The sequence below is a fragment of the Balaenoptera musculus genome, chromosome 11, assembly GCF_009873245.2.
Source record: "Balaenoptera musculus isolate JJ_BM4_2016_0621 chromosome 11, mBalMus1.pri.v3, whole genome shotgun sequence".
Taxonomy (NCBI): Eukaryota; Metazoa; Chordata; class Mammalia; order Artiodactyla; family Balaenopteridae; genus Balaenoptera; species Balaenoptera musculus.
The window spans coordinates 47,888,705-47,913,370 of NC_045795.1; the positions used below are offsets into that span (position 1 = coordinate 47,888,705).

Below are 24,666 nucleotides of genomic sequence, written 5' to 3' on the forward strand. Positions count from 1 at the left end.
AGGAGGGGGTTGTTGGAACACCTGATCTATAGCCAGTGGGTCAGAAGAACAGGTGACAACCCCTTACCCTGTGGGATCTGATGCCACCTCTGAGTAGCCGTTGTGAGGACTGGGTTGAATTGTAGGACACCCCACTGGGGTCAGAGAGAAACTGCCCCCGCAACACACACACTGGAAATTGACACCTACCTTCACCTTGGTCCCTGGAATTCCAAGTGTGCCTTAGGGGTGATTGGGGCTCATAAAGCTAGTCCCCTTTTATCTGTGAGATACTGTGGTGAACATGCAGATACCTAAGGTGTCAATAAAGTTACAGCGAGTTATTAGTTATACTTTGATCCTGGGCGTGACTAATTTCCTTATGAAATTTAACCAAAAGCCTAAACCTCCTGATCGCTGTTCTGTGTGATCCAGTGGCAGAGGGACCTAGAGACTGTCATACAGAGTGAAGTAAGTCAGAAAGAGAAAAACAAATACTGTATGCTAACACATACATATGGAATCTAAAAAAAAAAAAGGTTCTGGTGAACCTAGGGGCAGGACAGAAATAAAGATGCAGAAGTAGAGAATGGACTTGAGGACATGGGGAGGGGGAAGGGTAAGCTGGGACTAAGTGAGAGAGTAGCATTGACATATGTACACTACAAAATGTAAAATAGATAGCTAGTGGGAAGCAGCCGCATAGCACAGGGAGATCAGCTCAGTGCTTTGTAACTACTTAGAGGGGTGGGATAGGGAGGGTGGGAGGGAGATGCAAGAGGGAGGGGATATGGACATATTGTATACTTATAGCTGATTCACTTTGTTATACAGCAGAAACTAACACAACATTGTAAAGCAATTATACTCCAGTAAAGATGTTTAAAAAATTTTTGTTGTTGTTCATAGGATCACATTAAAGTAAGATCTTTCCTACTCAAAGATTATACAAATAATCTCCTGTGGTGCTCGTTTCGGCAGCACATATACTAAAATTGGAACGATACAGAGAAAATTAGCATGGTCCCTGCACAAGGATGACACGCAAATTCGTGAAGCATTCCATATTTTTGTATGCTAACACATATATATGGAAACTAAAAAAAAAAAAAATGGTTCTAAAGAACCTAGGGGCAGGACAGGAATAAAGATGCAGACATAGAGAGTGGACTTGAGGACATGGGGAGGGGGAAGGGTAAGCTGGGACTAAGTGAGAGAGTAGCATTGACATATGTACACTACAAAATGTAAAATAGATAGCTAGTGTGAAGCAGCTGCATAGCACAGGGAGATCAGCTCGGTGCTTTGTGACCACCTAGAGGGGTGGGATAGGGAGGGTGGGAGGGAGGGAGACGCAAGAGGGAAGAGATATGGGAACATATGTATATGTATAACTGATTCACTTTGTTATAAAGCAGAAACTAACACACCATTGTAAAGCAATTATACTCCAATAAAGATGTTAAAAAAAAAAAAACAACTCTCCTGTGGAATTTTCTGTTAGTGTTCTGATGTTTCTTAAACATCAACATTTCTAACACATCTGAAATTTATTTTTGCAAATTATTGCAAAATTTATTTTTCTCATGGTATATAACTATTTGCCCCCAGATTGACCCACTATTTTTTGGCTATTGGCTTCCCTACTAATTTGAAACACCATTTTTATTTTATCCTAAATTCTTAGTAAAAATGAGCTTCTGAATGGGTTTTTCTCCTCTGTTCCGTTGACCGTCAGTGTGACATTTTAAATTCTTATGTTGTTTAAGGTGAAGTTTGTAGCAGATACGTCAGTGCTCCCCCCAGACCACCGTGGGTCCCTTTTACTCTTTGCTTTGGTGCTTTGGAGGCTGAGCTCCTGGTGGCAACCTCTGTCAATTCAATAAACAATGGCTTTAGTATTTTAAGTACAATTCCTAAAGAACATAAAGATTTTGATTTCTCAGAAACTATCCAGCAGAAATTAAACAGAAGAGTATAAATGAAGAGTGTCTTTCTGTGTCCTTCTTAAAATTTTTAGACATATTTGAGATTTAATCATTTGTTAAATATTTATTATCTACTATATGTCAGACACTACCTCCCTCTCTCTCTACCTCTACAAATTAGTCAAACCATAAAGTTATTTTCACATATCTTTCTTAACTGAATATATCATGCACACTTTTCCATTTCAGCTTATGAAAATTCTTCCTCATTTTGTTTGGTGGCTGCATATGGGTGTGCCATAGTTATGTTCATTCTGTTCTCTCTTATTCCCAAAATGAGGTTTATCCTTGCTTTATTAGGTTCAAAATTATGACAAATTCTTTAAAGCAAGTTTTTTTCTTTCTAATTTTCTTAATTTGACTCATCCCTTTTTTAGCTGAATTTTGTCGTCAAATAGTTTTTGCACATTTGAGAGGTTTTGTTTCTTTAATTTTGAATGCCACCATTATTCTGGAGGATTCTGAAGGCAGTGGGTTTCCTCTCGTGTCCATCACATGTTCATGTGCACACGCAGGAGCACTTTTCAATACAGTGACTTCAAGAGTCCGTCCTTCTCTCTCCCTCTTCCAGCTCCCCTCGTTTTTTGGTTTTTTGGTATTAAATTTCCTGAACTTTCTTGTTCCTTATTGATATATAGATTTAGGTCTCCCATTGTTTAGGGAATAGCTTCTTTTATAAATATTTTTTCAATTCCATCAGTTTTATTTTTGTTTTCAAATAGCAAATTATATGTATATTTAATCATTGTGATCTTCCATATCTATTATCTTTCATCTCCTTAATAGTTTTTAACCTCTTTGTCATTTTTTTTCCTGCAATATCTTTGATCATTTGAAAACTTTCCTCTATGACTGGGACGTTGTCTTTGGCTAAGTCCATTTTCTTTCTTGATGCTTCAAATTATGTTGCTTTCATTCTTAGTGGGTTTTCTTAGATTTTGGAAGCCGTGTAAATCACTGGGAAGTATGGCTCTCTGTTTCGAAAGCATGATATGAAGTACTTTGTCTAAGTTTTTATATATATATAAAACCATGCGTACCATGACACCTAGACAAATTATATACATATACACCTTGTTTTACCTTTTATTTTTTCAATTAATTAGGTTTTTGGTGTATGATCTGGCTTTGCTCTGCCATTATATCTTGACTTTTGTTCTTTTCCTTTTCTTTTTTTGGCTGCGTTGTATCTTTGTTGCTGTACATGGGCTTTCTCTAGTTCCGGCGAGTGGGGTCTACTCTTCATTGTGGTGCGTGGGCTTCTCACTGCGGTGACTTCTCTTGTTGCAGAGCATGGGCTCTAGGCACGCAAGTTTCAGTAGTTGTGGTATATGGGCTCAGTCATTGTGGCTCGTGGGCTCTAGAGGGCAGGTTCAGTAGTTAAGACGCGTGGGCTTAGTTGCTCCGCAGCATGTGGGATCTTCCCAGATGAGGGCTCGAACCCGTGTCCCCTGCATTGGCAGGCGTATTCTTAACCACTGCGCCACCAGGGAAGCCCTAGGATGACTTGTTTTTGTCTAAAAAATGTCACCTTTAGCAGCATAGTACATGGCCCATCAGTCTCAATTATGGATCCATTTCAGAAAAACCAAAAAAGCAAAATGTACAGGAGTGGGTTGAAGAAATCCAGTGAGTTTTGTGCCCAATTCTGCATTGTGTGGGTTCCTTATTCCCTTTGGTGAATAAATGCACTCATTGATAAATCTGACAAAAATTGGAACAAATGAAACCAATTAGAAATACCATGTAGGAATTTATTCACCATGATAAATTTTTTAAATTTATTTTTTTATTGAAGGATAGTTGATTTACAATGTTGTGTTAATTTCTGCTGTACAGCAAAGTGACTCAGTTATACATATATATACATTCTTTTTTATATACTTTTCCATCATGGTTTATTCCAGGATATTGAATACAGTTCCCTGTGCTACACAGTAGGACCTTGTTGTTTTTCCATCCTACATCTAATAGTTTGCATCTACTAATCCCAAACTCCCAATCCATCCCTTCCCCACCCGCCTCCCCTTTGGCAATCACAAGTCTTTGCTCTATGTCTATGAGCCTGTTTCTGCTTTGTAGATAAGTTCATTTGTGCCATATTTTAGATTCCACATATAAGTGATATCATATGGTATTTGTCTTTCTCTTTCTGACTTACTTCACTTACTATGATCATCTCTAGTTGCATCCCACCATGATAAATCTTAAACTAATTCTGTTTCTATTTTGCAACATCAATCTTCAAAGATAATAATAAAATTGTATTTATGATGAAAATAAATTTCAGCATTTTGTAAAGAAAGGATCTGTGAAGACTGCCACCAAGAAACGAGGATTTCAAAGCTTTGGTGATGTACTTCAAAGATCCTACTACAGTTGTTATCATTGTTCTAGTGATGAGAAATGAGATTCCAAGCAACATTTCTGCTCTTCCTCCCAACCACCAACCACCAGGTTCACCCTTCTTTTTCTTGTCACCCTCTGGGCTGTAGGGGTCTGCCATTGCTTTTTTATGTGATTGATTTGCTCTTGCATATCATGTTTTCCAACCAGATTGAATTGGGGGTTATTTTGGAGGGGACTTTAAATATTTGCAAGTGATATTTCCATAGATCAATAGCAATCTGACTTTTAAAAAGTTTTAAAGAAATCTTGGCTAGATCTCCACACTTCACCTCCTCATAACATTTTCCGCTTTGCAAAAGCCTATGTAAAAAATTGAATAGTGAGAAACTCCCAGTAGCAACCCACATATTTTCCCTCCAAATGGGCTTCTCATCTTTTAGGCAGTTTTTCACATGGTTTTGGCTTTCACACTTTTGGTCATCTGTCATGCTTGGTTCATTAGAACAGGTGGAGATTTTGCTCTATCTTTCCAAAGCATGTAAAACAGAGAGTGTAAAATACAAGACTTTGCTTCAAAGAAATTAAGGAATGAAATGAAGTCTTAGACATATAAAGGAACTTGAAGTTTGAAGCTTTGCTCTTAGGCTCCCTTGACCTCTTTGATGAGTCAGGTTTTTTGGTTTAGGAGAGGGCTCTCTGAAGGAAGCAATGCTGTGTCCTCGAGAAGGATCCACCTTATCTTGATTTTCTGAGGGTAGGGCATCCTGAGTCTGGGGTGGTACATTTTTTTTTCTTAATTTTTATTTTATATTGGGCTACAGTTGATTAACAATGTTGTGTTAGTTTCAGGTGTACAGCAAAGTTATTCTTTTTCAAATTCTTTCCCCATTTAGGTTATTACAGAATACTGAGCAGATTTCCCTGTCCTTGTTGGTTATCTATTTTAAATATAGTAGTATGTATATGTCAATCCCAAACTCCCAGTTTATCCCTCACACCCCCACCCCCACCTTTCCCCTTTGGTAACCATAAGTTTGTTTTTGAAGTCTGTGAGTCTGTTTCTGTTTTGTAAATAAGTTCATTTGTATCATTTATTTTTTAGATTCCTAATATAAGTGATATCATATCATATTTGTCTTTCTCTGTCTGACTTCCTTCACTTAGTATGATAATCTCCAGGTCCATCCATGTTGCTGCAAATGGCAGTATTTCATTCTGTTTTATGGCTGCGTAATATTCCATTGTATGTATGTACCACATCTTCTTTATCCATTCATCTGTCGATGGACATTTAGGTTGCTTCCATGTCCTGACTATTGTAAACAGCGCTGCAATGAACATTGGGGTGCATGTATCTTTTTGAATTATACTTTCTCCAGACATATGCCTAAGAGTGGGATTGCTAGATCATATGGTAGCTCTATTTTTAGTTTTTTTGTTTGTTTGTTTTGTTTTTATTTATGACTGTGTTGGGTCTTCGTTTCTGTGCTAGGGCTTTCTCTAGTTGTGGCAAGCGGGGGCCACTCTTCATCGCGGTGCACGGGCCTTTCACTATCGCGGCCTCTCTTGTTGCGGAGCACAGGCTCCAGACGTGCAAGCTCAGTAATTGTGGCTCACGGGCCCAGCTGCTCCGCGGCATGTGGGATCTTCCCAGACCAGGGCTCAAACCCGTGTCCCCTGCATTGGCAGGCAGATTCTCAACCACTGCGCCACCAGGGAAGCCCTATTTTTAGTTTTTTAAGGAACCTCCATACTGTTCTCCACAGTGGCTGCACCAATTTACATTCTGGGATGGTACCTTTAATTTAGCTGTGTCTTAGTGTGAACCTAGTAGGGCTCCCCATCATTAAAACTCCCCAGGACTGAGCTTTCTCCAAGTTATAATCTTTGTTTGAAGTCTAAAGTGGCAGACTGCATCTTGCCTCTTCTGTGCCCAGCTCACACAGAGCTTTCTGCAACTTTGGGTGCTTGAGGGCCAGCGCACAAACAGCAGCAGAGAACTCATAGTCCACAGACAGGTTGTAGCCCAGGTGGGACAGTGCTGCCCAGAATCATGGCCAGTGGGGCTGTGGCACCCAATGGAAGAGGCACCTGAGGGCATGAGGGCGCTAAACAGAATGTTTGGGAAAAGGCAGAGTGCAGATGTCATGTAGTTACTGGACCCACGTGGGAACCTCTTGGGTTGGGAGTAACTCAGGGAAGGGTTTATGGGGACCTGTGATATGTGTTAGCAGGAGCTATTAGGGAGGGGGATGGGGAGAAACCAGCAAACATCTGTTGCTATATCTTCTGAGAATAACATCTTTGAGATAAGATATATTTAATATTTCCCTCTCTAACTTAGTTAGTGAAAATGTAATGGTGTAAGGGGAAAGTTCATGCAAGAGTGTATGCAGATTTTAGCACTTCTGGTTATCTTTTCAGTAAAATTTTTGTCACCTAACTCACAGATAACTCATATTCTCAGCAAAATGATAAGTTCCACTTCTGTGGAACTCTGTCTTTTCTCTATCCTTTCTATCCTTTTCAAAGGCTTCCCCATATACCCTAAAAATTGAAGGGAGTAATACCTAAACCAAGGTCTTCAAACTCCAAGATCACTACTCTTTCTACCAAATCATGCTTATTGTAATAGTTTTTCATAATAAAACAGGTTGCATTAATTTATTTTATAAATTCAGGTAAAATATTATTTTAAGGAATTTTAATTAAACTTAGATAAAATAGGCTAAACCCACTTTGGTAATTTTCATAATATGAATAATGATACTCTGCACTACACAATTTTCAAAGCACTTTCAAATTTTAAATAACCTAAAGAAATGAACAGGGAAGTTATTACTGCCTGTACTTGAGACAGAGGGAAACTGAGGGGCAAGGAAATTAAATGACTTGCCTAAAATCACTCATCACTAGAAGAGATTGCTTCTTGAAACTCTGCGCATCACAGGAGTCATCCTTATAAATATAGTTTGGCCACACTTACACATTTACTGTCACTTTTTAAAATTTAACCCATCATTGGTCTTCCTTCCCATATTGTCCTGAGTTCTTTTTCTAAAGCATCTATGGTGAACCCTGAAGCAAACTTGCTTCCATCTGTAATTGAATAGTTCATTGATTTCCATGAAACTAAAATGAGATCATCTCTACGAGCCACAGATGAATCTTCATCTTTGCCTCCCTCCCAATCCCAACCTTCTTTTAGAAAGAGCAAGAAGGTTGTCAACGTTTTCACCTTTTAAATTGGCAGTGTATTAGAAAAAGAAAAACAAAAACCTGCTTAGGAAATAATTGAGGTGGGATGTCAGAGGTGTCACCTGCCATGTTACCTGGCAGGTGCTAACTTGCGCAGCTGGCCTTGATATCGGCTTTGGTGTCTACTGGCCTCCTCAAGACAGTGCTGGGCTTACCCCTTCATCAAGGAAGACAGCATAAGAAGCTTACAGATTCTTAGGAAGAAAAAGAAAAATGGCATTCTTTTCTTCCTTCCTGTAGCAGTCAGGAAGATCTTCCATTTAAATCTTTTCAATGTAACCTATAGAAACCACTTCTAGCACTCTTTGTGAAACACACAATCCCAGGAGCCTATGTTCCTTCTCCTTCAGTATCAAAATCCAGAATGCTCTCCTTGGATCTCAGTCGCTGAAAGAGGCTTTTCTAAAAGGGAATAATTAAGTATCAAGCTACTGATTGAAGAGGATAGCTAAAGAGACTCATTAAAGAGGATATTTTAAAATCTTTTTCCACTTTTCTAAGTTTACTGCTCCCCAAAGATAGCCAATATGATTCAAAGATTGGCTGAAGATTTGGGAAGAAATGGAGGAGTTGAAAGCACGTGGTGCTGATGACTTGGCCATAGACTCAGAGAACCTTTCAGTGTGGAGGCTTCATCCCCCACATTGCGAGGGGAGGAGAGCAGGAACCTGGGGATGAGTCAGATGTGAACTCTGCATGCTTGGTGAGCTGGTGTCCTCCCTCCAGTTTCAGGGAAAGTAGCATTTCCTAGTTATGGAATGGATGCTCAGTTCTGAGACTCGGGGGAAGCACATTTTAAAGTTAGGTGGTGTTTATTTCTACCGGCAGCGTCTTCTTTTTATTTGTCCCTGGAAAGTGGTTAGGCTACGGGGAGTGAGAAATAGGACTACAAAACCAGAAAGATCAAATAAAAGTCTGTTCCATAAAATAATTGTAGATGTGACTGATGTCAGTCATGACCACTCTGGATACCAGGACATCTGTTATTCCTGCTGTCCCCATCACCTTATACCTTTTAACCCTAAAATCCAGGTATTTCAAAGAATTCCACTTGCCACTCAGACTATCTTATTGGTCACTGAGAAATAGTTTGGTGTGTAATTAGATATGATATAAAATATGAACATTTCAGCAATATGGCAGGGTAAGAAATGAGGAAATGAATGGATGGTGACATAAGATAGATTCTGGAGGTGACCACTGATCTCTCAATCCTGATCCCACCACTTTCTAGGTATGTAATCTCAGGCAGGCTACTTCAGTCACCTCATCCTAAAAATGGAGATTAAAAACTGTACCTATCTCATTGGATTATTGTGAAGATTAAATAAAATAATGTCAATAACATTTTTAGTACAGTGTCCGGTAAACAATACATGCTCAATAAAATGTATATGGTATTATTATGAGTAGCTTTACCATTCTCGTAGACTCTAAGGTCCAAACCTTCGACTTCCAAATTTATCTCTGATGACTCCTTTTCATAGTCAAAGCAAAAGCCACTATCCCCACCCAATGGCCAATCAATAATGAAATCATTTACCCCTTCTCATCACCCTTCATCTCCTTGCCCAGTGCCTCCTCTGAAACACACGGCACCCTTCCTCCTAGGCACAGAGTGTTCTCTAACTGCCTCTGGTATCCATTCTCCTTTCTCCAATCTATTCCACACATGTTAGCAGCCACAGCTCTGAACACTTCACTCCTTCCAAAGATTTCCTATTGTGACCAATCTTTTTTTTAACAGCTCATTACTTCTATTTTTAAGATCTGCCCTCATATGGTCTTATGATAGATTTGATTATTGGTCCCAATTCTCCACTCCACTGTAATAGGGTTATACATCCATACATCTGCCTTATAACTTTGCTCTGCTCTCCCACTGCAGGCGGTGTCTACTTCCCTAGCCCATGTGACTTGCTTTGGCAATGAAATATGAATGGATGTTGCAGGAGCAAAGGTCTTAAGTGTATTTTTCATGGATTGGCTTGGTTCTTATGCTCAGGATCTGCCATGAGAAAAACAATGCTACCCAGCCAAGCTCAACTGAGATGAGCCAGACCTCACTGACCTGCTGACCCATGAGCATGAGAACAAGTGCTTGGTGATGTGTGTCACTGAATGTCAGGGTGCTTTACTATACCCCATTATTGTGGAAATAGCTGACTAGTTTTCCAGCTTCACATCTGACTACAGTCTTGTGAAAATGTTGTAGTCTAGCTAATCGTGACAACTGGATCGTCCTGAATATGCCCTTGGCTTTTTACCTTTAGTATCCTGGTCCTTCTTTTTGTCTTCTTGCCAATAAACATATACCTAGTATTTATTGGCACTGGGTTAAATCATCATGGGTGATCTCTTTGTAATCCTCTTGAATCTCAAGGCAGGCTGCCATGTCATACATGACCTAGAATTTTTTAGTTTTACTTTTTCAACTGGAAGACAGACTCCTTTTGATAAAGGGTTCATATGTAGGAAGGGCCTCTCTGTTCTAGAACTTGATTGGTATTTTGTGTGCAGTGTCCATTCATGAGATAGAGATTCTTTTCTCTATATCATGGAAGGGGAAGGAAAGACTCAGAGAAGTTATGTAATTTGTTCAGAATGTAAGCAGGAGAGGCTGGGCTGAGGTTTGTTCTGTTCTGTCTCTCAATACTGTGTTTTGGGCTATGCCAACTTATCTTCTGCACCTCACAAAATTAGTAGGTGATCGCTCTACTCAACAGGCAAGTGACACAAACAATAGTGTGTTGTAAGTGTGAAGAATCTAGAACATGAAGTGCCACATCTTAGTGATTTCATCAGAGATATGATTTACAAATTTAGATTCCAAACCTTAAATAGCTCACGCCTCCCCCTATTAAGGCCTGCTCTGAATATTGTCAGTGTTTGTTTCTTTAAGTTCTATAGAAGTAAGAAGGAAACCACAGAGCAACCACCCCAGGATAGCAGAGAGAGTCTGACCTAAGCCCACAAAAGCCAAAAGCAGCAGGGTTGGAGTCGAAAGCTTGGCCTGACACTTTGTCTCCAACTCACACCCTGGCACCTATCTTCAGGCTTGGTCTATTTTAACAGCAGAGTGCTAGCCTCGAATTTTTAAACCTTAACTCTAAATCTCTTGACTCCATGTGTTTAAGATAGACTTTGCATGTTACTATTTTGAAGCAGCTATTTTTCAGAGCTGGAGAGGAGGGAGGGAATCAAAGAAGTTTAATGGGAGGGGCTTCTCTTAGAATTGAAGCTGCTGAACTGCCAAGCTCAAGGGCAGCTTCTCTTGCTGCTGAGAAGCTGACTGGCCCGATTCCAAACCAGTGTTTCTCAGCCTGGCGCTGCTGACATGTGGGGTTGGGTGGCTGGGTCACGGGGGCCGTCCTGTGCATCGTAGGATATGTAGCAGCATCCTGGTCTCCACCTGTCAAATGCCAGTCATATTTTTCCCCAATGGTGACGATCAAAATGTCTACAGAGATCTCCAAATGTCCCCTGGGGGCAAAATCACCCACGTTGAGAACCACTACTCTAAATGAATAAATGAGACTACAATCATTACAGTCTTTTAAACTCAGACAGGAAGGAAAAATTAAGGGATGAGAGATGAACTTATGTAGAAAAACCATCCTAATAGCAATGAGATAAAATAATGGGGGAATTATTTTTCTAAAGTCTTCCTTATCAGTCTTATATACATGTTAGGATAGAAAAAGAAGGTGCCAATGAAAGCACAGACTAGCAAAGCAAACTGTGTGGAAATACCCAGTAAATTAACAGTAAAGCCTAAACAAAAACTTGTCTCTCTCACGGAAGGTGGATATTAGGATAGTGTACTGTCATATGGACATAGCAGACTGAGGGCAAACGTTTCCTTCTTGATATTAGTGTTCCGTGTCCTCAGAGCCAGAAAACTTGAGAACTCTAGCCTTTTTAAGCCTCCCCTCTTGCTCCAGGGACTCTGCTTTGTGTCTTAGTACATGAGGCAGGCATTATGGTTCTCATTATATGGATGATGAGCTTGAGGCATACAGAGGTGTCACTTGCTCAAGTTCACAAATACAGAAGGAGGAACTAACCCCAGGTCTGCCTGGCTCCCAAGCCTGGGTTATTCAGTCACTATGGCATCTGCCTCCCAGAGCTAGGAGCAGACCGTGGATTCCATTAAGCTTCATGAAGTAGTCTCACCTTCCACTAAATCCAGGGCTGGTTTGTCTTCTGATGCCTCCGATCACTCATGGAGTTCAAGGAGATTGTCTGTTACTCCATGGGATAGGTTGCCAAAGCCTCTGGCTCAAATATTGTGTGAGTCTGTGGTTCTAATGAAAGCCACCTAGAGAAAGGAAGAAAGGCATATCGTTATTTGTACTGAGCTGGAAGGAACTATTGGGAAGGAAGCACTGAAGCTGTGCAGAAAGGCGGCTCCAGGGTTTCTGGAAGGAATTCCACATCAGTGAAGTAGGATAGGATGGGATGGGGAGAATATCATGTGTAACCTTCTAATGATGGGTCCAGCAGATCAGAAGACCCTCTAATGTGGAAAATGTGAGGGCCCAAGGGACCAGGAAGAAACAGATGTCACAAAGAGAGGCTGGTCTTTGAACCTCTGAAATTCTGTTAACACAGTTATATTCCTTGGATTCAAGCTAAATCTAGGCATTATTCATTATTAAATAAAATGCCAGTAGATATATAACATCCCAGGCACTATTGATGGTGAGTTTCATTTTAATGTATTCTAGCTTTTCCCAAGAGCATGTTTTGTAAGGATAAGGAAAAAGTTGATTGAAGTAGGTGGACATTGACTTGGGTGGTGATATGGATCTGACCCAGAGTTCACAGACCAGGAACAGGAGGTGAGATGCTTAGACACATCCCAATTACACTCCTTTGGTCATTTAAGAGGTGCATTTACTGCCCATCCACTGTGTGCTAGGCACTGTGCTATGTATTGGGGTTGTAGTGATGAGGAAAACAGTGAGGGGAAATAACACCTTTCAAATAAACATATAATTAAATTTATAATTAATGACTGCAATAAGGACCCTGCAGGGAAGTAGAGGGATCAATTGACAGGGCTACCTGGCTTTTTTGAGAGGTTAGGAAAGAATTCTTTGAGGATTAAATGTTTAAGCCAAGATCTACTGGGCGAGGGCACTTGGAGAAAAGAGCTTGTGCAAAGGTCCTGGGGCAAGGAGAGTCTTCAGTCTTGGGAGGAACTGAAAGTTGGCAAGAGCAAGAGTGGTAGGAGATGAAACTGAAGAAATGGGAAGGGGTCAGGTCAGATCAACAGTTTTGTTCTTTATCCTAAAAGAAATGGATTGATGTATTCAGATTCACCTTCAGAAAGATCTCTGATTGCTGTGCAGAGGCGTTTGGAAGAGGCCAGCATTGAACTTTGAGGAAGCTATTGCAATAGTCCTGACAATAGAGAGGGTCACAGTGGCAGCAGAGACAGAGAGAAGCAGACAGACTGAGGAGATGCTGAAGAGGATGAGCCAGTCTCCAGGCCTCACCCCATCTGGAATCACAAGTTCTGAGTGATCGCAAAACCAGACTTTATGATATCTATTTCCTGTGACCAGTAAATGTGACACCTGGGCATCACGTTCTCCACGTCTTTCATTTTATAGGTAAAGAAACTGAGGTCTGAAAGGTGAAATGACTTGCTCAAGATCATATGATAGAACTAGAACCCAGGTAATGCAGACCAGCCGGTGGCGGCTGCTCAGGTTACCAAGGTCAATGACCACAGATTCCTTACAGTCGTGGAAATGTAGGATGATATGCAAGGTGGAAAGAGATGTCAGACTGAACCTCATTGCTGGCACACAGCAGGCTTTGGATGAGTGCAAGGCTGACTTAAGTGTCTCTGCTTGCCCCTCACCTGCCCCTAGACATTAGGGAGAAGAGTCAGGTCGTGAGTACCATCCATTATCAATTAATGTAAGAGAACTTTGAAATCTACCTGGGATGGGAAGTGGGTGGTTGGTGTGCAGGGGTAGACTTTTTTTAGCCTAATAAGACCCGTGTGTTCATTCATAAAAAACAGAGGGCATAAAAGGAACGTGGATTTCTCATGTACTTTAAAGGAAGAATTGATTAAGAGAGGTTTCTTTGCTTACAAACTGGAGAAATATACGCTGGCTAATTTAGGTAAAAACAAAATAAAATAAAACTAAAACACAACAACAAGCAAATGAAAAACTCTCAATCAAGCAATCCACAAGCAAAACAAAGAACCACAAAGGAGGCAATTGCGAGGCTCTTGGGAGTTCAGAGAGGCAGCCGGGAGGCTTGGAGCCGGGACCGGAGCTGCATGAGCGGGACTCAGGCTGGGCTGACTGTGATGCGCGTGGTCAGTCTGCTCTCACCGTGCCTGTTTCAGGTGGGAGCGTCTGATTGGCCTGGCTCAAGAGGGTGTGGTCCCTGAACGCGCACCTCCAGGGAGTTTACAACTGAGATGAGGTATCACAGGTAACCAACCAGGTAGGGCTGCTGTCAGGAAGAGCACGTGGGCCCTAGGTAACCAAGAGCAAGAGGACACTTACAAGTGCCATCGGAAGGACAGTTCCCTTAGTGAGGTTTAGTTTCAGGGAAATCGTTTCCTAAGCCACAAGGAGAGACCCTCCTTCCCTCTTTCTCCTACCCTGTTTCCCCACCCCACCCTGTAGCAACTTCAGGCTCTAGGGTCAGACAGTGCCCCTACCGGCTGCAGACCAACAGGAAGTGATGGAGGAGAAAAGCCACGGGCTCCACTGGACCCCGTGGTTAGGACCTAACCACACGGCACAGAGATGGAGGGATGGGAGTGGCAGGGCTGGTGGGGCAGACACACAGGAGGGCTAAACGTTAAAGACAGTGACAAGTGAAGAGAGGAAGATGAATGTTAGGGAACCTGGAAGGTCCCCAGGGCACCTCTGAAGGCTCAGGGACCTCCTTTAAAGTCTCCTACCCTGTCCTGACCACCAGGAAAGTGAGATGTCCCCATATGGGGTCTGCAGCCGCCCTGACCCTGTATGATTTTGAAACCATAATTTAAAGAACTGTTTCAATATTCCTTGGGGGCCAGTGTTTCTTGAAAAGGCTGGGAAAGCAGCCTTCCTCCCAGACAGATTCCTTCAGCAGCCAGCGGACGTGCTCACTGTCGATCAAACTAGTTGAGCGCTGTCTTCCCATTGCTTTGTTGCCAGTGGCTTTTCCACCCACGATGAGCGCTGGAATTACTTCAGGACCATTTCAGTATGCCTGGGCCCCAATTCAACAGATCAGAGTTTACTCGGTCTGGGTTAGGACCTGAGCATCAGTATTTTTGAAAGCTCTTAGGTGAATCCAACACACAGATTCCCCAGAGTTGAGAAATCTGTGTTGATTTTTCCAAGGGGAGATTCGATTAGCCCTTTCTGGTCATATCAGTGTAAAATATGCTACTGGGCAGACCTGTTTCCTCTGGGGCCCAGGAACCATTAGGTTGCCTCTGGCTGGTGTAGTAGCACCTGGGCTACCAGGACAAAAAGGACACAGAGACAGATGTGCCACAGAAGTAGAAAATATTAATGGATATCTGTAAGGCTACTGCTGGGCTTCCCAGACTCCTTTGAGCATTATGGAAGGCAGATCCTAGCAGGATGTTCCCAGTACTAAATTAATGCACAGTGCAGTGCCTAAGGGTGAGACAGGCCCTCTCATTGTCCTGCGCACTCCAGGTCATTGCCTCCCAGGGACAAACTTTCTCCCCAAGTTATTACTAGCATCTTAAGGAAGCAATAGGTCGATGAGCGGGAAGAGTGGGTACATCCATAAAACAGCACCTTTGTCTTCTCCATCCCCTGAAACTTTTTTTCCCTAGTGGGTCTGTCTTCTCCTGCTCCTGAACGAAATTTCCAACAGACTCCACTGTGACCTGCCTCTGTGTTAACAGGCTCTGGGTTCTCCTTGCCTCTTACAGAGGCCTTTCAAAAAGCCTGAGCTGGCTTCGTGAAGCTTCTTTCCCTGGCTCCACAGAATCCCAGCCTAGAGGCTGCTCCTGAGTGCTGCCAGCAAAGCATTCGGGCAGCCCTTCTCACTCTAGGTTTTGTAAATGGGAGTCAGACTCCAGTCCACAGACTACTTTGATTTTTTCAGGGGTGAGCCAAGCAGCAGTGCTCTCTATCTCCCAACTTAAGGTTTTTCAAGGGGTTCTTCTGACCCCTTGTTTTTCAAGCTCTCCCCCAGGGAGGGTAGTGGAGTAGGGTGCCCCTGATGACAACAGCTCTGTCCTAACAAATCTCTTAGTCCTGTTCACAGTGTTCCAGGGATGCTTCCTCACTGGACTTGGGGGGAAGAGGCAAGCACAGGCCTGCTTCCCTGACACAGGCCTCCGGTGGGGAGGGGCCCACAGGGCTCTCAGCAGAGCTTTCTTCTGTGTTAGCCACCTCCCCACATCCTCCTTCCTTCTGCCCTCTCATCCTCTTGTCACATCCTTGAATCACCTAAGGCATTCAAAGGTCTTAGGATGAGTATTCAAATCCATTTCCTTTGTAAATCCGCATAATCTGAACTCTATCCCATGGGTGCTGAGAAATTCTAAAGTGAAAAATGGTGTGGACCTGCCCTCAGTAAGGCTGATGCGTATGGGAAAGGCAGGTAGGCATGAGCCAGAGACGCCACAGCTAAACTCTCAAGGTTCTCTGGAGAGCCCATAAACAATTAAAATTGTTTCCTGTGATACCTTTACTGGGCTTATTCTAATACAAAATGTCCATCCTGACCTCCTAGCTCGCGAAAGCTCATCAGTTTATACAAACACGTGCAAACTCCCTGCTTGCTAAACTCAGCTGTCTCCTCCCCACTCTTATTTCTCTCCAAAATTCTGCTTTTGCCTGTTTCTGACTACTCCGTCTTCCTCACATGTGAAGGAACAATTGCATACAAAATAACAAATAACAACATGGATGGACCTAGAGATGATCATACTAAGTAAAGTAAGCCAGACAGAGAAAGACAAATATCATAGGATATTGCTTATATGCGGAATCTAAAAAAATGGTACAAATGAACTTATTTACAAAACAGAAACAGACTCACAGACATAGAAAACAAACTTATGGTTACCAGGGGCGAAGGGTGGGGAGAGGGCTAGATTGGGAGTTTGGGGTTAACATATACATACTACTATATATAAAATAGATAATCAACAAGGACCTACTGTATAGGACAGGGAACTCTGCTCAATATTCTGTAATAACCCAAATGGGAAAAGAATCTGAAAAAGAATAGATACATGTATATGTATAACTGAATCACTTTGCTGTACACCTGAAACTAACGCAACATTGTTAATCAACAATATTCCAATATAAAATTAAAAAAAAAATAGCAGCAACCAGCATAGCTGGGAAGAGTCTGTGTCTTACCCCTTGACAGGGCCTCAGTCAAACATGAGGCAGGGAAAGTTCCAATGAGAACATCCTGCTGCACTGTCTTCTTAGTAGGCAATGGTGGCAGAAGCAACTGGTTGCCCCCTAATAACCATCTTCTTTTTCTTATATATTTTAGAAGTTCTGATTTTTAGGTGGCACATGGCACTGTGAAGGAAGACCTTCTTTTCTCCATAAGACTATTTAACATCACAGGGAAGGATTAGAATTTGCCTGGCTTTGGATCACATGTCCACCTCTGGCTCCATCAACATGGCTGGAGGGTAAGTTGTCTTGGACAAGTAGTTCCTGCAAGAGCCACACAGGTGGCCTGCTTCTCAGAAAGAAAAGGGTCCGTCCCCATGAGAGACTGGCACTGGGCAGATCAAAGATAGAAGTTGGAATCAGGGCTTTTAAGATTTCTGAGGCTGGGACAAAACTCTAATTCAGAAAGATACATGCACCTCTATGTTTATAGCAGCACCATTCACAGTAGCCAAGACATGGAAACAACCTAAATGTCCATCAACAGAGGAATGGATGAAGAAGATGTAGTACAATATTCTGTATATACAATGGAATACTACTCAGCCATAAAAAAGAATGAAATAATGCCAATTGCAGCAACATGGATGGACCTAGAGATTATCATACTAAGTGAAGTAAGTCAGAAAGAGAAAGACAAATACCATATGATATCACTTATATGTGGAATCTAAAATATGACACAAATGAACCTACCTATAAAACAGAAACAGACTCACAGAACAGGCTTGTGGTTGCCAAGGAGGAGGGAGGGTGGGGGAGAAATGGACTGGGAGTTTGGGATTAGTAGATGCAAACTATTATATATAGAATGGATAAACAACAAGGTCCTACTGTACAGCACAGGGAACTATATTCAATATCCTGTGATAAACCATAATGGAAAATAATATAAAAAAGAATGTATATATATATATGTATAACTGAGTCACTTTGCTCTACAGCAGAAATTAACACAACATTGTAAATCAACTATAGTTCAATAAAAAAATAAATTAAAAAAATTTCTGAGGCTGATTCTCCCTTTTTGGATCCTATAGCCCTTCTTTGGTCACTGTGAAAGGTGATCTAGTAATTGCCAATTTGTATCTAAAGTAGGAAGGCTAAGTATTTTCTTTGATCTTGAACTTACTTTTATTTCTCACATGTGCTGCCTTGGTAAATCTACTTATTATCACTTTCTCTACTTTGCCCTATATCCTGCATGGTCTCTGTTAGGTTTCTGTTAAAAATCTTATTCACACATTTATGTGCTTGTCTTGATTACAGAAATTCTTATTTTTACTGCTTCCTTATCTTTGCTTTACTTCAAACCCATTGATTCAATCACCTCAAGAGAGGTCTTTCCCTCTCTCTCTCTCTCACACACATACACACACACACACACACACACACACACACACGTCAGACACACACACACCACACAGAATACTATCCCGGGTGATAGGGAACAAAAACCAAAGCTGTGGAAATTAAGGCAAGAAACAGCTTTCAGAATAAGCAGACCCATCCAAAAAGTGGGGGACATGTGATTGTTGGGGGGGTGAAAGGGGAATACAGCCTTAGCTTCCAGAGCATAGGAAATGACTAAAATGGAAAACTCATAGGACTATGAGTATGTTATTTAATGATTTGAAGGCAAATGCCACAAATACAGCAAAAAAATGAGATGAAGGTGGTTGTTTCTGGGGAGTAGGAAGTAGTGAGAGAAAAAAGATGATTCAGGGAGCCCATAACTTTCACAATAAATCTTGTTGAATTGTTGTTAAGTCATGTGCATGATCATTTGCTAAAAGTGAAAATACAATAAAAAGGGCTCTAAATCTGAGCCGGTGGTCGTGGATTCTGGCCTGGCTTAGCTGCATCACTCAGGTTTTCTGTTTGCCTCTCTCAGAGTCAGGTCCCCGCATCCATCTTTCTCTTGGCTTCATCCCTGGTTTTGATGACTCCTCCTATAATTACTTCCTGAGAAGGAAGTATGTAGGAGATTTTAAAATTTTAAGAAATTGTACATCTAAAAATGTGTCTAATCTACACTGAAACTTAATTGTAATGGGCATAGTATTGGAAATTGGAAATCATTTTCCCTCAGAATTTCTCCATTGTCTATTAGTTTCCACTGTTATTGAGAAATCTGAAACCATTCTGAATTTTGGTCCTTTGTAAGTAAACTTTTGCTTTCTTTTCTGGAAGCTTCTGGGATTTTCTCTTTGACTCCAGTATTCTATGATTCTATAGCCTTGATAAAGATCTATTTTAATTTATTGTGGTGAAACTTGATGAGACTTTTAATTCTGGAAGTTTTTTTTTAGCTATTTCATTGATTGTTTTCCCTGTTCTGTCTTTCTAGAATTCCTTTCATTTGGAGGTTTAGCTTTCTGGACACTCTCTAATTTCTAATTTATGAATCTTTTCTCTCTTATATTCCATCTTTTAGTCTTTTCACTCTACTTTCTAAGAAATTTCCTCAAAATTATCTTCTAGCACTTCTTTGAGATGTTTATTTCTGCTTTCGGATTTTTATTTTCTAAAACCCACTCTTATTATCTGCGTGATCATTTTTTAAAGAGTAGAATCCTGTCTTACTTCATTTATGCAGTATCTTTTCTCTCAGAGAATATTAATAGTTTTGTTCACTGTTGCCGCCTTGCTTAGACTGACTCTCACGTTGTGGTGTTTGTTCCTCAGGTGTCTGGTGATCCTTGGCTCACCCAGTACAGTGCTTGTATTGAAGAACTTAGCTTTCTTGGATGTATTAAGTCAGTCACTACATGTCCTCCTGCCTTCCAGCGTCCAAAATTTTACCACTATCAAAAGAGGAGAGATTCTTTTTAAATTTTTTTTAATGTAACAGCTTTATAGAGGTATAATTCATATACAAGTCTCCCATTTGAAGTATATAATTCAATGGTTTTTAGTATATTCTCAGATTTGTGCAATCATCACCACAATAAATTTTAGAACATTTTCATCACCCCCAAAATAAACCCCATACCTATTAGCAGTCATTTTCCATTTTCCCCATGTCCTTCTAGCCCCTGGCAAATACTGATCTACTTTTTCTCACTCTGGATATTCCATATAAATGGAATCATACAAGATGTGGTCTTTTGTGTCTTTCTTCTTTCACTTAGCATAATTTTCAAGGTTCATTCATGTTGTAGTATATATCAGTGCTTTATTCCTTTTTTTTCCTGAACACTATTCCATTTTATGGAGACACCATTTTTCATGTATGTATTCATCAGCTGATGGACTCTTAAAAAAAAAATTTATTGGAGTATAGCTGATTTACAATGTTGTGTTAGTCAAAGAAGAGATATTCTTCAAAAAAGAGAATACTGTCAATGGGAAGGTAGATAATTTTCTTTCTTGCTCTCCTTATTGATAAAAGATGCTCTTTGGAGAAGAAGCCAGGAGGGCAGGGTGCTAGGAGGGCAGGACAGGACCCTTGCTCTGTGGTCCAGAGCAATTCTGTGCTGATCTGAAACTTACAAACCCCAGTCAGAAAGCCCAAACTTTCCATCTCTCTTAGCAGGCAGCTTGAGCCCCACCTACTACAAGCTCCTGGTATCCCTCCTTCCCCAACCCTTTTCTTCCTTAAGCAGCTTTTTCTTTTTTTAATTTTAATTTTAATTTTATTGAAGTATAGTTGATTTACAATGTTGTGTTTGTTTCAAGTGTACAGCTAAGTGATTCAGTTATACATGTACATATATTCATTCTTTTTCAGATTCTTTTCTCATATAGGTTATTACAGAGTATTGAGTAGAGTTCCCTGTGCTATACAGTAGGTCCTTGTTGTTTATCTATTTTATATATAGTAGTGTATATATGTTCATCCCAAGCCCCTGATTTATCCCTCCCCCCACGTTTCCCCTTTGGTAACCATAAGTTTGTTTTGGATATCTGTAAGTCTGTTTTGTAAATATGTTCATTTGTATCATTTTTTTAAAAATTAGATTCCACTTATGAGTGATACTATATATTTGTCTTTGTCTGACTTACTTCACTTAGTATGATAATTTCTAGGTCCATCCAAGTTGCTGCAAATGGCATTATTTCATTCTTTTTATAGCTGAGTAATATTCCATTGTATATATGTACCACATCTTCTTTATCCATTCCTCTGTCGATGGGCTTTTAGGTTGTTTCCATGTCTTGGCTATTGCAAATAGTGCTGCAATGAATATTGGGGTGCATGTATCTTTCTGAATTATTGTTTTCTCCAGATATATGCCCAGGAGTGGGATTGCTGGGTCATATGGTAATTCTATTTTTAGTTTTTTAAGGAACCTCCATACTGTTTTCCATAGTGGCTGTACCAATTTACATTTCCTCCAACAGTGCAAGAGGGTTCCCTTTTCTCCACACCCTCTTTAGCATTTGTTATCTATACACTTTTTAATGATGGCCATTCTGAACAGTGTGAGGTGATACCTCATTGTAGTTTTGATTTGCATTTCTCTGATAATTAGTGATGTTGAGCATCTTTTCATGTGCTTGTTGGCCATCTGTATGTCTTTTTTGGGGAAATGCCTATTTAGATCTTCCACCCATTTTTCGATTGGGTTGTTTGTTTTTTTGACATAGAGCTGCATGACCTAAGCAGTTTATTAAAGCAACCTTCTCATCCCCCTGAATGGCTTTCTCTGAAGGAAATTTTGGAAAATACTGTTTTCTCCCTCTCATTACGCTTGCAGAGATTTTAATATCTTCTAAGTGTAAATGGCCAGATGACCCAGTCTTTTTTTCCTGCCTCAGTCTCCTCGTCTGTAAAATGGGGCTAACACTGCCTCCCCCACGGCATCACTGTGACAGGAAGTTAAAGGAGGCGAATGGTCAGAGCTGCCACTCAACCCTGAGCACAGTGGAGATGCCTTCTCCCAAGGCCTACTTCACCAGGAGGCCCAGGTTGACGGTTTGCAAAAGTGAAAGTAACTTTAAACCCCATGAGATCAAAACCTAAGGTGAAAAAAACCCAGTAACTAAATTCTCACTTCGACAACCATTGTAAGTAAAACCAAAGAGGAACGAGAAGCTAGGATGCTCTCCAGGCAGCGCGAGCCAGCAGCCCCCCTGTCTGCACAGACCCAGGGAAGGTGTGAGACCCGCACAGACTCGCCCCTGCCTCCTTCAGACCAGGGGTTGCCTGCCCCACACCTCGCTCTCTGCCTCCCCACCCCCTTCCTTCTATTTTTATAACTTAGAGAAGAACAGGAAGGGGTATTTTTTTAACATTTTTAAGTGTTTTTCAGCACTTGGAGTCTGTCTGTGTTCTAGAAGCTGGTATGGTTGTGAGCTTGTCACAGAAAATGGTTCTGACCTAGGGCAAGGGCTTCTGTCCTACAAGTCATCCCCTAGCAGGTTGGGGGACATTTGCCATCTCCTCTCCAGCTGCACAGGGAAGCCCTAACTCACACTGCATATGACAATCAAAGCCAAAGTTCCAAAAAGACCCCAAGACGCTTTTACTTCTCGGGGAAGGGGAAGGTGGCAGCAGAGCTCAGGTTTGAGACGAGCCTGTGTTACCAGGGGGCTCCACGGGGACACGGTGATACCCCAGGCTGCTGGACCACAGTCATCACTCAGCCATCCTGACATGTACATCATTTAGAATGAAACCCTCTGTGCAAATAGACAATAGAAAACGTATGTGGTCTCCAGATTAAATATATGTCTTTCAGGGCAGCTCCTGGGTGTCTTGTTTTTTCCCTAGCAGCCACTTTCAACTAATTCTCTATCTTTTGTCCCGCGACTTAGCTTCCAGTTCTATTTTTCTTCTTTTCTTTAGGTCAGATTACTTCTCTTAATAGGTTTGCCATATTTAGAAAATAATACAGTTAAATTTGAATTTCAGATAAACAGTGAAAAACTTTTAGTACGTTCAATGTAACATTTGCACATGTGCATAGCAAAAAGTGACATGTTACTTATCTGAAATTCAATGGAATAGACTCACACTAAAAATTATTCATTGTTTATGTGAAATTCAAATTTAACTGGATCTGTATTTCATCTGGCAATGCTAACTGTAGATCTTTTTTCCTCTCCTCTTCTGTATACTTTCCAGAGAAAGACTTTCTTGAAGCCACAGGGAGAAATAAAGGAGTACAGGCACGTTAGTTCCCATGCTGCGACCTACGACGATGAATTCATTCATATTGAACCGAGGAGCTAGGATGGTTTCAGTTTGCTGGTTAAAGGTAGGGTGAATAGAGTTGTTTTCAGTTTGCTTCTCCCAAGGAATAACCTTATGATGAACATGCATAGCTTTCTCAACTGATGAGATGAGCTGTGAAGCAGGATACTCAATTCTGCAGCATCAAATTCCTAGCACATGGGTTATAGAACAGACAAAAGATTTGTTTTCTGAGATTGTTCTTTTAAACTGGGAGAACGTCAATTTAGGGAACAAGGCTTTCTCGAGTCAATGTTAAGTATGTAAGTCATGAACCAGATGCTTCTCAAGTTACAAAGCTTCAAGGATCTCTCTCCCACCTTCACCATATTCTAGTTCATTTGGGGAATATGTGTAAGAAGGCAGCTAAGCTTTAGAGCAGTATACTTGTTACATGAGCAGTATATATTTAAAATGCTATATATTTTGGAGTAATTCCATTCCCTATAATATTTAATGTGTTTTTTTTCTTTGGAAAAGTTTTTAAAAGTTCACAGATTTACATAACCTGTAACCATATACCCCAACAATTTCGTGAATTAGCAGACCTGAATCTTTTGCATTTTTGCCTTATATATAATTTTACACACTCTTCCCTCTCATCTTAGCATGTCTAAAATTGGGTGCACTTTAAAATTAATGGCATATTGTGGCAACTTTCTTTCCTGAGTGATTCAAAAAATAATAATGGGTTTTATAATTGATATCATCTTAGATTTTATATAACAGCATGCTTTTTTACTATTAAAATAATATGACATTACAGATACAATTGAAAGACTTTTTTTCTCCCCTGCCCCTACCCTCACCCCTGCCAGTCTCATTTTCCTTCACTCTTCAGAGGCAAAGACTATCATAAATTTAGTATGTGTTTCAGGCCATAATTATATATTTTTTCTTAATATATAGTATTGTTCTCTGTGTTATTGCTCTACATGAATCTATCTTTTCTTTTTTTTACTTATAATTATATTTTAATATCAATCCATGTTGATTTATATAGAGATATTTATTTTATCTCCTATATCATACTCTATTGCATGAATAAACTGCAATTAATTTATCCATTCTCTTACTGATAGACATTTAGTTTGTTCCCAATTCATTTTTTCAGTTTCATATTATTATAAGCAAGAATTCTCTAATATTTAGAATTTAATAATCTACATTTAGGAATGGAATTTCCAAGTTGTACAATGTGTACATTTTCAATTTTCAATGCATCTGTAATTTAATTCAGCCTGCACTTAGTGTGCTTTTAGCCTTATGAATGAAATCTGGATTTGTTATTGTGTGAGGTTTGGTTTTTTCTCCTCAAAGGAAAGCCCTTGCTGTTTTGCCTTTCACCCACTTCTTTACCAGAAATTGTAATAGTACAGTGATAAAGTCACTCTCCATAAATATCACCTTTGAAACTTCTTTTGTGATGGTTTGTGGACCATCGGTCAACTGAGGCACACACACTTCCTAAATCATCACT

At 40.5% G+C, this 24,666-nt stretch overlaps 1 non-coding gene across 1 annotated transcript; it reads left to right on the plus strand.

Moving 5' to 3' along the window:
- Positions 1-944: 944 nt before the first annotated feature.
- LOC118904616 lies at positions 945-1,051 on the plus strand. Its single transcript, XR_005022064.1, has one exon. It is a non-coding gene; the product is annotated as a U6 spliceosomal RNA (small nuclear RNA).
- The last annotated feature ends 23,615 nt before the right edge of the window (positions 1,052-24,666 follow it).